This window comes from Felis catus, chromosome B2, assembly GCF_018350175.1.
Source record: "Felis catus isolate Fca126 chromosome B2, F.catus_Fca126_mat1.0, whole genome shotgun sequence".
NCBI classification, from domain to species: Eukaryota; Metazoa; Chordata; class Mammalia; order Carnivora; family Felidae; genus Felis; species Felis catus.
In genome coordinates, this window is record NC_058372.1 from 21,488,430 (window position 1) to 21,499,847 (window position 11,418).

The 11,418-nt window shown below is 46.0% G+C and overlaps 1 protein-coding gene across 1 annotated transcript in view; it reads right to left on the reverse strand.

The window, feature by feature from the left end:
- Positions 1 to 6,072, reverse strand: part of RREB1 (ras responsive element binding protein 1) — a 183,441-nt gene extending 177,369 nt beyond the window's left edge. The window contains exon 1 of the mRNA XM_011282169.4: positions 5,896 to 6,072. The gene's annotated coding sequence lies outside the window, so the exon portion shown is untranslated. The remainder of the gene's footprint in view (positions 1 to 5,895) is intronic.
- Between the last annotated feature and the right edge of the window lie 5,346 nt (positions 6,073 to 11,418).

An 11,418-nucleotide genomic window follows, 5' to 3' on the forward strand; every position in this document is an offset into this window, starting at 1 on the left:
GAGCCGCCCAGGTGCTCCAACTCCCTTACATTGTAAATGAATTAAAAAATTTAGATTCTAGGGGCGCCTGGGTGGCTCAGTCGGTTAAACGTCCGACTTCAGCTCAGGTCACGATCTCGCGGTCCTTGAGTTCGAGCCCTGCGTCGGGCTCTGGGCTGATGGCTCAGAGCCTGGTGCCTGCTTCCGATTCTGTGTCTCCCTCTCTCTCTGCCCCTCCCCCGTTCATGCTCTGTCTCTCTCTGTCTCAAAAATAACTAAAAAAAAAAAACTTTAGATTCTATTGCATAACAATGTGAATGTACTTAACAGTACTGAACACTTAAAAAGGGTGAAGATGGTAAATTTTACGTGATGTGTATTTTACCACAATTAAAAAAACCCACAAACACCTAGATTCTATCATCTTTTACTGCTCTTCAGTGAAGATAAAAAAAAAAAAAAAAAAAGGCTCAACAACAACAAAAAACCATCCTTGGCTTCAAAAGTTAGAATCTTAGAAAAATGGATAGTTTAAATTCTCTATGGGGGAGAGAATACTGCCCATGTAACCTCCTGGACTGCTTTTTTTTAAATGTTTATTTTTAGAGAGAGAGACAGAGAGGGTGAGAGAGAGAGAGTAAGCAAGGCTTCTCAAGCAGGCTTCATACTGTCAGCGCAGAGCCCGACTTGGGGCTTGAACTCATGAACCATGAGACCATGACCTGAGCAGAAATCAAGAGTCAGACGCTTAACTGACTGAGCCATGCAGAACCCCCTCCCCCTATCGATTTTAATCATTAGTTTCTGCCTGCTAGACCACCAGACGTGTAATAACATCTGAAGGTGAATTTTTCTCTTTATAGCTTATAAACAAGAAAGGAAAAGGAAGCGCAGGCAAATGATAATTTGTAGCCAGACAACAATTTGTAGCATGAGGTTAACTGAAAGCTGGCTGGGACAGAACATTTGCTACTGCTCAAGAGGAGAGAGATTTGTTTTTCTGACAATAAAGAAATAAACAGATACTTGGATATGCAGATATTCTTTGAAAAAGGTGTCAACAGCAGTCACCTTTTAGAAACCCAACCGTAAATTTCTGACTACTTATTTCTCCAGAGGATGTGTGGTTGGAGAGCCCACGCCTTGCCTCTGACTCTTCCCTTGAAAAAGATCAGCCCAACAGTCTTCTCCTGAAGATACCGCCAAACACTGCACCCTGGGTCTGCGTATCCAAAAGTGCGGGAAGCGGTCTGCCCAGGGCTTCATCTTTGACAGGCTAGGATGGACAGAATGTGAGTCGCTCCGCATCATACCCAAACCCTCTTCCTACCCAGCAGGGCAGATGACCTCCACCCCTGCTTCCAGACCGGTGCTAAATTTGGAAAGCATCAGGTCATCTGGGTAAAAACAACTTCAAGTACTGCCTCTCAATGACTGTCCACTAGGAACAAAAGGAACACACGAAAAGTAGGAACTCTTGCTCTCCCAAGGGGAGACAGGAGGCTCAGGGGAGGCCTCAGAACTGGTAGAACCAACTGGCAAAGGAATCCATACCAGAGTGGCCTGTAAAGCTCATTAAAAATACAGATTGCCAGCTCAGGAGATTGTGATTCTGTGTCTATGGCCCCTTAATCTGATGAGTCAGGTTCAGGAGACATTGAGTGAAACCACTTCAGCTAGAACAGTGCTGGATGAGTGGATGGGCTCTAACTAAAGGCCCAGGAATGACCCCTTTGTTGTGCTTTGTGAGGGAGGAGGAGAATTTTAAAAAATATATGTTTTTCTTACATATATATAAATTCTAATTGTGCATGTTCCCTCACACTGGTCCTTTAGTCACCAAGTTCAAACTGAGGAGTTCATTCCACACCTGTGGCTCTGGCCAATAATCACCTACTTCTATATGGATGACTCATATCACTACTTCCGGCCAAGACTCATCCATTTTCCCTAAACCCGCTTCCAATCACAGCTTCAGATTCCATTTCTCGAATCAACTCTTCAATTTACCATAAACAATGGCTTCCTGTTCCAATTTCTGTTGATAGTACCGCCTCTCAAGTCTTTCGGACTTAAATTCTTACCCATCACTCTCCACATTCATATACTATCATGGATACTACACTTATCAAGGCCCCCTTGGATCCCTGCGACAGTTCCTTACGGTCCCTAACCCCCCTCTCCAATCTAACTCACAAGATTAACCTTCCCCAAATGCAACTCTGACATGTATTCCCCTTACTCAGAATCCTGTCTTAATTCCACATTACCTATAGAGAAAGTCCTTCCACCAAACTTAGCCAAGCATTCATGGTCCCTAATTGGTCTGTCCCTAACCTATCATGACCAATGTGACCATGTCCAATGACCAACTCCACATTTGATCCAACTCCTGTGGCAAAGCTGGTCTAGTCAAAGTCCCCACTTGTGCCCTACAACTTCCTGCCTCTTGGCTGATCTCATTTCTACCACTTTTTCTTTGTAGCTATAAACATCGTGTGCATCCTTTAAGGCCTAAGTTCAAATTCTACCAACTCTCTCTGGAACACTTCCCGATGGGTGCCACTCCAGAACACGCGCAGCACTCTGCAACATCCGAGCCTTTCCTAAGTAAGGGTGTGCCCTCTCCCCTTCACTGTCCCTCAGGCTCTCCGCTCTCTGCCCCCTCCCCCGCAAGCATGCTCCTAGGGCACTTTCAGACTCACCTCTCACTGACAATCATATACTAGCTGTCTGGCAATGTCTCCCTAGGAAGACCAAACCTTCAATTCCTGCAGAGAACCAATTCAGGTTCACAGATAACATTTTAGAGGACAAACAGAAGAAGAAGAGAAAAAAAATGTCTCATTCCATTTCTCAACTCCTGGTACCTTTCATCTATGAGTCCATCCATCATCTCTTTTTATGCATATATGCACATATTTTTACTTACCTCTTGAACAGTTAAATTTCTTGTATTTGTCATCCAGCTACAGCCCCCAGCTTAACTGACCATGGATTTGACTCTTTTAGGAACATGAACATGTTTCTGTGTCATCTCCAAAGTGCTTCACACAGTTCTATACACAAAGTTGTCAGAGAAGATGTTTCAAGAATATGTATGTTAATTCAAAAAAATATTTGAGGGAGGGGGCAGTGGCTGTGATACATGGTTACAAATACATCATCCAAAATAATCTATGTGAAAACCTGCTACATATAGGTGATTTCTTGAAAACTTCCCCCAAATTTATGTAACAAATATTTTAAATAAGCAAAGATAATTCACAATATTAAGGATCCTGCTGTTGATCCTTTCTTAACAGATAGTCACTCCTTAATTAAATTTCCTTTATAAATCTGATTTACAACTAAAATGAAGACCACCCTACATATAAATGTTTCATGAACTCAAATGAAATTTGGGGAGTGGGGGGAAGAAGGAAGTGTGAAACTTCATTTCTTTCTTAAAATTTCAATTAATTTCTATGGCAACAATTCTGGTTTGAACCAAGGTTTTGCAGGGTTTTTTTTTTTTTTTTATGTTTATTTATTTTTGAAAGAGAGAGAGAGCATGAGCAAGGGAGGGGCAGGGAGAGGGAGACACAGAATCCGAAGCAGGCTCCAGGCTCCGAGCTGTCAGCACTAAAACGAACGTGGGGCTCAAACTCATTAACAGGGACATCATCAAGACCTGAGCTGAAGTGGACTTAGCCGACTGAGCTAAAGGGACCCAGGTGCCTCTTTACCAAGGTTTTAAAGTCGAATTATCTCACACAGAAGGAAGCCATGCTCCTTAACAAAGTGACAAAATCTAAGATTATGAAAGTGTTCATTTTTTTTTTCAAGTGTCCAGAAAACTACTGTGTAACTCTGCCTTTTACATCCAGAACGCAAGACAGTCCAATGTATGGGATTTGTCAGCTTCCAACACAGTTGTTCCACAGTCTGGGCCAACACCAGAAGTGAGAATAAAGACTTTTGCCAGTTGAACTGAAGATCCTTTATGGAGAAAGTAGTGTGAAAAGTCCAAGTCTCCCACCCCAAAGAAGACCAACTATTATTATTCATTATTATTATTATTCACATTTTACTAGTGAGACAACTCAGTGAAGTTAAAAAAAAAAAAAAGTAAACTGGGAATGATTAGATGCCCGCAAAAGTTCACTACAAACTAACCTCTTCTTTTACGTATTTAGAATATGATTCAATTTACAAAAATTCAATTTGCTTTCTATGCATACACACTCTTTAATGCAAAGTACATCTCAATTTTGGTTACTTCCTCTAGGATGGCCTTGGAAACGAATTTACAGTAACACCTAAGGCAGCTTTTCCGAGAACTCTGAAAATCTCTTTAGAGGATAACACATCCTTTTTTCTCTTCTGAATAAAACTCCGGCAGCTGCACATTTTCTTCTGAGTTTGTGGCATCATGGTTCTTTGGGCCTTGGCTCCACAGCCCTGTCCCGTCCTCTGTAACTAAGGTCCACTGAACAAAACCAGAAGGAAACATGGGACAAAACTCCAGAAGCGTGCCTCAAGGAGAGATTTGAGCTGCAAAGCCCACAGTGCTAAGCCTCCTCTTTTCAGTCTCTTTTCTTATTATTCTTTTCCCCTTGACTCTGCTTGTGTCCCCAGCATTCAAACCCAAAGCCCATCACTTTTAAATCTGGATTCATCCCTCCCCTAATCACATGCACAGGGTGTGAGGTGCCAGTGTGCTCAGGGGGAAACTAACTGGGCCGCTATCGCTTCTTCTGCATTGAGCAGGGCTGGGTTTTTGGGGTTTTTCTTCTTCTTCTTCTCCTTTTAATAAAGGCCTTTTCATGTTTGTTTCTCAAGCCTTCCCCAAATACAAAACTGTCACTGTCCTCTACTCCTTCCAACTCTACGGTATCAGCTTCAAACCTTTGTATCAACTAAGTCAGCGTCTGTTAAGAACTTTGGTACATTTATGGCACCGGGGGGCCTGCACTCAGGAGACTCAAACTTTAACGCAAAAACGTTAATGATCTCGGAAACAGTAAAAAACAACCACGAAATAGGGCAAAAACCCACCTCTTTCCCCTGCTTTCCTTTCACGTCCTGGTTCCGTAATAAGAAAAGTTAATCCACCCCCTAGTGCCAAGGCAGCCTCGTCCTGGTCAGGCTCACCTAGAACATTCATTGCATCATTGCATCCAAGCCAAACTCGGTTACTGAGGCAACTAAGTTTTTCTTCCCAAAGGGTCACAGGGAAACACATCCCTCGGGATCCCCTGGTAACCGTCCACCGATAATGCTGGGGAACCACAACAGCAAAAGACTGGCTGTCCAAGGCTGGCGTTGGCCGCCTCTGCCGGCAAGGGGGAGGGGGGGTTCTGCGTGGGGGTGCGCAGCGTCCAGTTACATTCCTGACCCACTTTCGCATCCCCTCCCTCCCCCTTCTCCTCCTCCTTCTCCTCCTCCTGCCGGGCAGGCCGCGAGGGCACCCGCGCTCCGCAGAGCCACCCGCGAGCCCTCCCTAAGCCGCCGTGGGCGGGGGTGCACCCGGCGTCGGGCTCTGCTGGGGACCCGGAGGGAGCCCGCCCCCGCCCCCACCCCCGGCTTCCCCTGCGCGGCCCCTCCCTGGTCACATGGGCTCGCGAGCACCTGTTGGCGACTTCGGCTTCTAGCAGAGCCCCTCCCGCCGCCTAGGCGAAGCCCCCTGCGGCAAGGGATGGGAACGCTTCCCCGCGCACGTTCCGCAAACCCCGCTGGGGTGGACAAGGGCGCGGGGGCCGGTGGGCGACGCCTGCCCGGACGCTTAGCTTTGCAAAGTGCAGAAGCACCACGGCCGCGCGGCGACTGGGTGGAGGGGAGCCTACCCCTCCCTCCCCCCCCCCCGCTCCCCCACACTCCCCGCCGAGCGGGAAGGTGGGGTGCGTCCGCCCCCAGCCCGACTCCGCTGGAAACCTGGTCTCCTCGCGGGCACCGGGAGGGGATGCTGAAGAGTCCGGGCCGGGGCCGCAGGGGCGAGGGCAGGTAGCGGGTGGTGACGGGTGGGTGTGTGTTCCGAGCCGCGGAGTCCAGGAAGGGGGCGGGAAGCCGCCGTCTCAGCTGCAACTTCTGAGCGTGCAAAGCAACTCAGCAACTTTGCCTGCGCCGCGCCCCTCCCCCGCGCCGCCGGGCCGGGCCGGGGGCTGCGCTGCGCTCGGGGGCCCCGGCGCCGGGCCCGGTGGGGAACAGATCTGGGGTGCGGGCTGGCGGGGGGCAGGGATGGGGTGGGAGGGCCGGGACTGCAGAAGTGGTACAGCTGCCCGGGAAGTAGGACTGGGGGTGCGCCTCCCCGCGCGCCCCGGGGCTTGGAAACGACGCGCGGCCCCCGCCCGGGAGCCCTGGGGCCCCAAGCCGCGCCCGCCCCCGCGGCCCCCTCCGGGCCGGGCCCGCTCCCGCTGCCGGGTTCTGCTCGAGGAAGGGGCGGAGGATGGCGGCGGAGCCATGGAAACTGCCGGGTGGATAAATAAGGAGAGGGCCGCGCGAGGCCGTCCCCCGGCTGCCAGCATCTCGGCGGCGGATGCAGCGCCCTGGGAAGCGCGGCCGAGCCGGTACAAGTCCCCTCCTCCCTCCGCCCCGGCGCTCCACGGCTCCGGCCTGGGCTAGGGGGGCGCCGCCGCGGGAGGCAGGCCCCGGCCCCGGGGGAGGTGCGGGGCCGAGGCGAGTGTGAAGGTGACCCGGGCCTCCCGGGGTCATGGGCTGTTTGCTCCGGCCGGCCCGAAGGACGGCGCGAGGCCCCAGCCGGTCCTGCCAGCCCGAAGAGCCTGGGGAAAGCCCCAGATTCGCGTCCAGAAAGATGCATTCGCCCAGTTCAGACATTCAGAAGCGTCAGGGGGGGCTAAACTTAGGCGTGAGGGGGAAGGTGGGGGACCTGGGCCAGCCTGGAGAGGTACAGGCTGTCCCCGAAGTCATGCCCACACTCCCGCAGCCGTCGGATTGGCGAGATGGTGAAGGATGTCAGCGGGTTGCCGGGGCCAGGCCTGTGCACTGAGGCATGAGGGGGGAAGGGGGGAAGGGGGGGGGGGCGGAAGAGCCCAGGCCATCCACCGCACCCTTTCCCTGGAAGCAGATTTACGAGTCCCTCCAACCTTCTCCCAACACTCACATACTTCATCTGCCTCAGTGTAGAGTTACTGATGCTTTATGCCCCAGCCTAGCCCGTGAAGAGCTAGAGATGTTAATGGAGGTGGCGTGAAGTTGAGTCACTTCAGGGTGTGGGGGTTACTTCAAGTGAAAGTAAACCACCTGCGTGGAGGAGCCCATCAACCGGCTGAATGATTTAATTACATGCCATCTTAATTTAAAGAGATTTACATGCTCATTGAGGACAGCTGGACAGTTACATTGTGATATGCACCTGGCAATTTTTAACTGAACAAGGTCTGTTTCACACTTAAAATGGGTGACCAAAAATTGCTTTTTTTTTTTTTAACTTAACAATTCTTATCCTTAATAGGAAAGGATAGTCTTTTACCTGCTTCCTCTGAAATAACTGTGAAAACTCTAGGCTAGAGCCTGGTTTTCCAGAGTGTTGTTCCAGAGAACACTGGAGCCTCAGTATGGCCACGGGTGATGTTTGCAAAAAAAAAAAAAGGTTCCGTGGTCATAAACCACATTTCATTGATCCTGAGATGCACATGGTTTTGAATTTTAACATCTCTGATGTCCTATCTGATGGCGTCTTCGCTTTGAATTCTAGTTTACTTGGCAGTGGTTTTCTTTCTTACTAGTACGTGAAAATAAGGAAGTTTGAGAAATGCTGAGATACACAAGTTTGTTATACAACAAAGAAATGCAACACATATCTTCATAGCAAGACTTTCCAGAATCTTCTGTGTGCTGAGGTGATTGTGAATCACCAAGAAGTTATCATAAGCAGACTTCCCTAAATGCATCCGTCCAGTCACTGGTTTTTGTGAGCATTATTGTTGAAGATTAGTATTCCTTTCAGGAAATGCCACTCTAGTGGTTGTGACAGATTTGAACACAGTTAAGGAAAAATGTTCACATTTCAAAATAGTACCTGAGTGTGATCAGAGGTCATTAAATGATAAATTAAGTTGAGTATCATTACACAAAAGACAGAGACCATTTGGGGAAATATTCACAGAACTGTTCACATTCAGTTATATTAGAAACAATCAGTATTATTTTTAGGGAACTAATCCCAGTGAACATGCAATTCATCAGAAAATTCCTGTATCTGATATATACTGTTGCTGTTACACTACGTCCTGCATTATTTTGATTTGTAGAAGCTGATAAAAATGCTTTATTAAATTAGACTGGCACTAAGCTACTAGCCAATTACTCCCATCACCCCCAAAGCTCATTAATGTTTATTTTTGAAAGAGAGCACGAACAGGGTAGGGTGGAGAGAGAGGGAGACACAGACCAAAGCAGGCTCTAGGCTCTGAGCTGTCAGCACAGAGCCTGATGCGCAGCTTGAACCCACAGACTGTGAGATCATGACCCATACCGAAGTCAGATACCCAACTGACTGAGGCAGCCAGGCACCCCACTCCAAAAGCTCATTATAGGAAAAAAAAAATTTTTAAAGAAAGAAGGAGAAAAAGCAAGGAAGCAAAAACAATGTACAAAAAGGTGTAATTTAGCATAAAAAATAAACCTGTCATTCATCCCTTAGCAAAGGTGAGAGGCACGGTTGGATTTTTATAAGTGAAAGAAATACTCTATTTGGAATGTTTCTAATACAAATAATATTTAACGTTTTAAAATGTGTAATTTAAAAGGTGCATTTTCCTATACTAGCTCATTTTACTGTACTATAATCCTGTAAGGTTGATGAACAGTCACTCTTGCCCTTAGATACTTGTGCATTTGTTTGTGTAACCGGAGTGTATCAAGTACCTACCAGGTTCTAGACATGACACTAGGCTTTGATGATAGAAAGACAAATATGAGAAAATCCGGCTCTGTAGAAGTTTGCGCCTGGTAGGAGAGATGGATAAATACAATAAATCATTGTAATGCAGTATGACATTGAGGCTTAGAAAGGTTAATGACTTACCCAAGGGAACTCAAGTCAGGATTTGACTGGTCTGATGATTTCAAATTCCCTGCTCTCTTCTATAAGAGACCTGTTCCCATCTTGGCAGGTAACATCATGAAGATATAGTACTCGAAATTAATTAAACATAAAATCAAACATCTGGAACTTCGAGAGCCAGAAAGACATGTAGAGATTGCACAGGCTAACCCCCTCATTTCACAGGCCTGGAAAGTGAGCCACAGAGAAGAGCATGGATTTGCTCAAGGTTATACAGTTATCTAATGACTGAATTAAGATTAGAATCAAAGTTTGTTGACTCTCAGCCCTTTGCACTGTTAGGTGCTGCCCTGTGGTAAGAGACAGCAAAGAAAAGCCTTAGCAGAGTCTGTTTCTACTGTTGTGCAGCGTGGGCCATCTCAGTAAAGGCCTAGGGCGATTGTTGAGTCTGTGATAAAATGCCCCATGACTAAGCACTTATTTAAAGAAATATTTCTAAGAGGAACTGCAAGGGGATTTCAGCTGAGTTCCTTAAAAAACAGCCACTATCCTTAAAAGTTGAAGGAAAAAAATAAATACAGGACATTTGGGGAAATTTGCACATATTGGAGACTATTAAGGAATTATTGTTTAAGTATAAGTGGGTTTGTGATTAATGCTGTTTTTGAAAAGTTTTCATGTCTTAGACATATATAGTGAAATATTTGCACTGAAACGATATGATGTCTGCTACTAAAATAATCCAGCTTTCTTTTTGGTGGGGGTTCAGGGGAAATGAAGATTGTAAATGAAATAAGATGCCAGACACCCAAACTAGGAGGTAAGTATGTGAGAGTGTGTTATACTGTTATCTCTATGTTTGTGTATCACCCAGGGGGGCGGGGGGGGGGGATCTCTTCATAATGTTGAAATACCTTCTTTTTGGCCGTTTCAGAAAGTCATTTCTCCTACCAGATGAGTCAAGGTCAGGGAGAAGTGTAATCAGTAATCGCTGACATTTGCATAGGCTAGCACCTTTAAAATTTACAAACTGTATTCGCACCCACGCGGACCTTTCCTCACTCTCCTGGATTAGTTCAGGTCTGCGTTGAAGGCAAAGAATCGCAATTGTGTTGTCCACAGAACCAGGCCTGAAGCCCTGTCTGAAAATTAAATTTTCTTAGCACTTTTAGATGGTAGTAAAAATCCGAAGGATTTCCAGGAATACTGAAGACAGACACATGCTGCTCCTGCTCCTGTCTTGCAAGAAGATTTCCCTCTTTCATTTTAGATACGCAGAGGGGATGTGCTTCGATTTACCACAGTTAGCTAACGTTCTTACTTCAAAATATAATGCCAATCCCAAAGCCACATTATCATGGAATCTATAATAGTATTAAGGGCCTCTTTGTGGCTAAGAAGAGTTGGTGTGTTACTGTTTTTATTATAAGATTTATAGAGCTGGTTTATAATACTGTATTCTTAATTGTATGGGTAATATACTTAAAACACATGTGGTAGCTACAGTTCTGGTTCTATTTTTACGTGACTTTGGGTATTTTTTTTTCCTTCCTTCTATTCATATAAGGTATACCTGCTTCTGGAAACTATCAAAATATCACAAAGACAACACAGTACATGTGGTTAATTAAAGGGATAGACACCCTGGAGGTTATAAGCCAGGTCATTATCATTCAATAAATATTTTATTGGCAATACTTATTGTTTTCTAGGGAGCTGGAAACTATAGCATGGGTGGGATTTCCAAGCACATAGAAATGAAACTAGTTTCCAAATGAGAGTATCTTCACTCGATCAGATGTTTTAGGGAAAGTAGTTTTCTCTCACCTTGTTTAAATTGCAGAAAACACTAAGGATGTGTGGAGCATCCCTTCCCGGCTTCACATCATGTTTGTGCTTTAAGTCAGTGGCTCCCAGCTGGTGGCTGAAAACACCCTCAGGGACACCAAGTTATTGCAAGGGATCAGAGATGCTTTGTGTGCGTCAAACACTTTCTGTAGACTGAATGATGAAATGACTGGCATAGAAATGTACTCTGCCCAAACGTGTGTGTTTGTCATTAACGAATAAACTACAAATGCATTAGAAAGCTTTCCTGAGTTTATACTGTCACTCTCTTCTTATGTATCTCTTAAATCAATGAGTATGAAAAATATAGGTACTATCTTACCTATGGAGGGGACCAAAAAAAGGAGAACCAGGTCTCTAGGGGAGGTGAGAAGCTTCTTCATACATTTGGTAAAGCAAATTCTCTCTCTCTTTATTCCAGGAGACACATAATAATTTCTTTGTTTCATTATATATTATCTGACACCAGAGATGAAATGGTGCCAGGGATAATTGGATGCCTTCATGGATTTGTTTTATCATTTGGCTTTTAGAACCGGAAGTTCTAGGCATACCTTACCTTCTCTGCCACTTTTTTTTATACT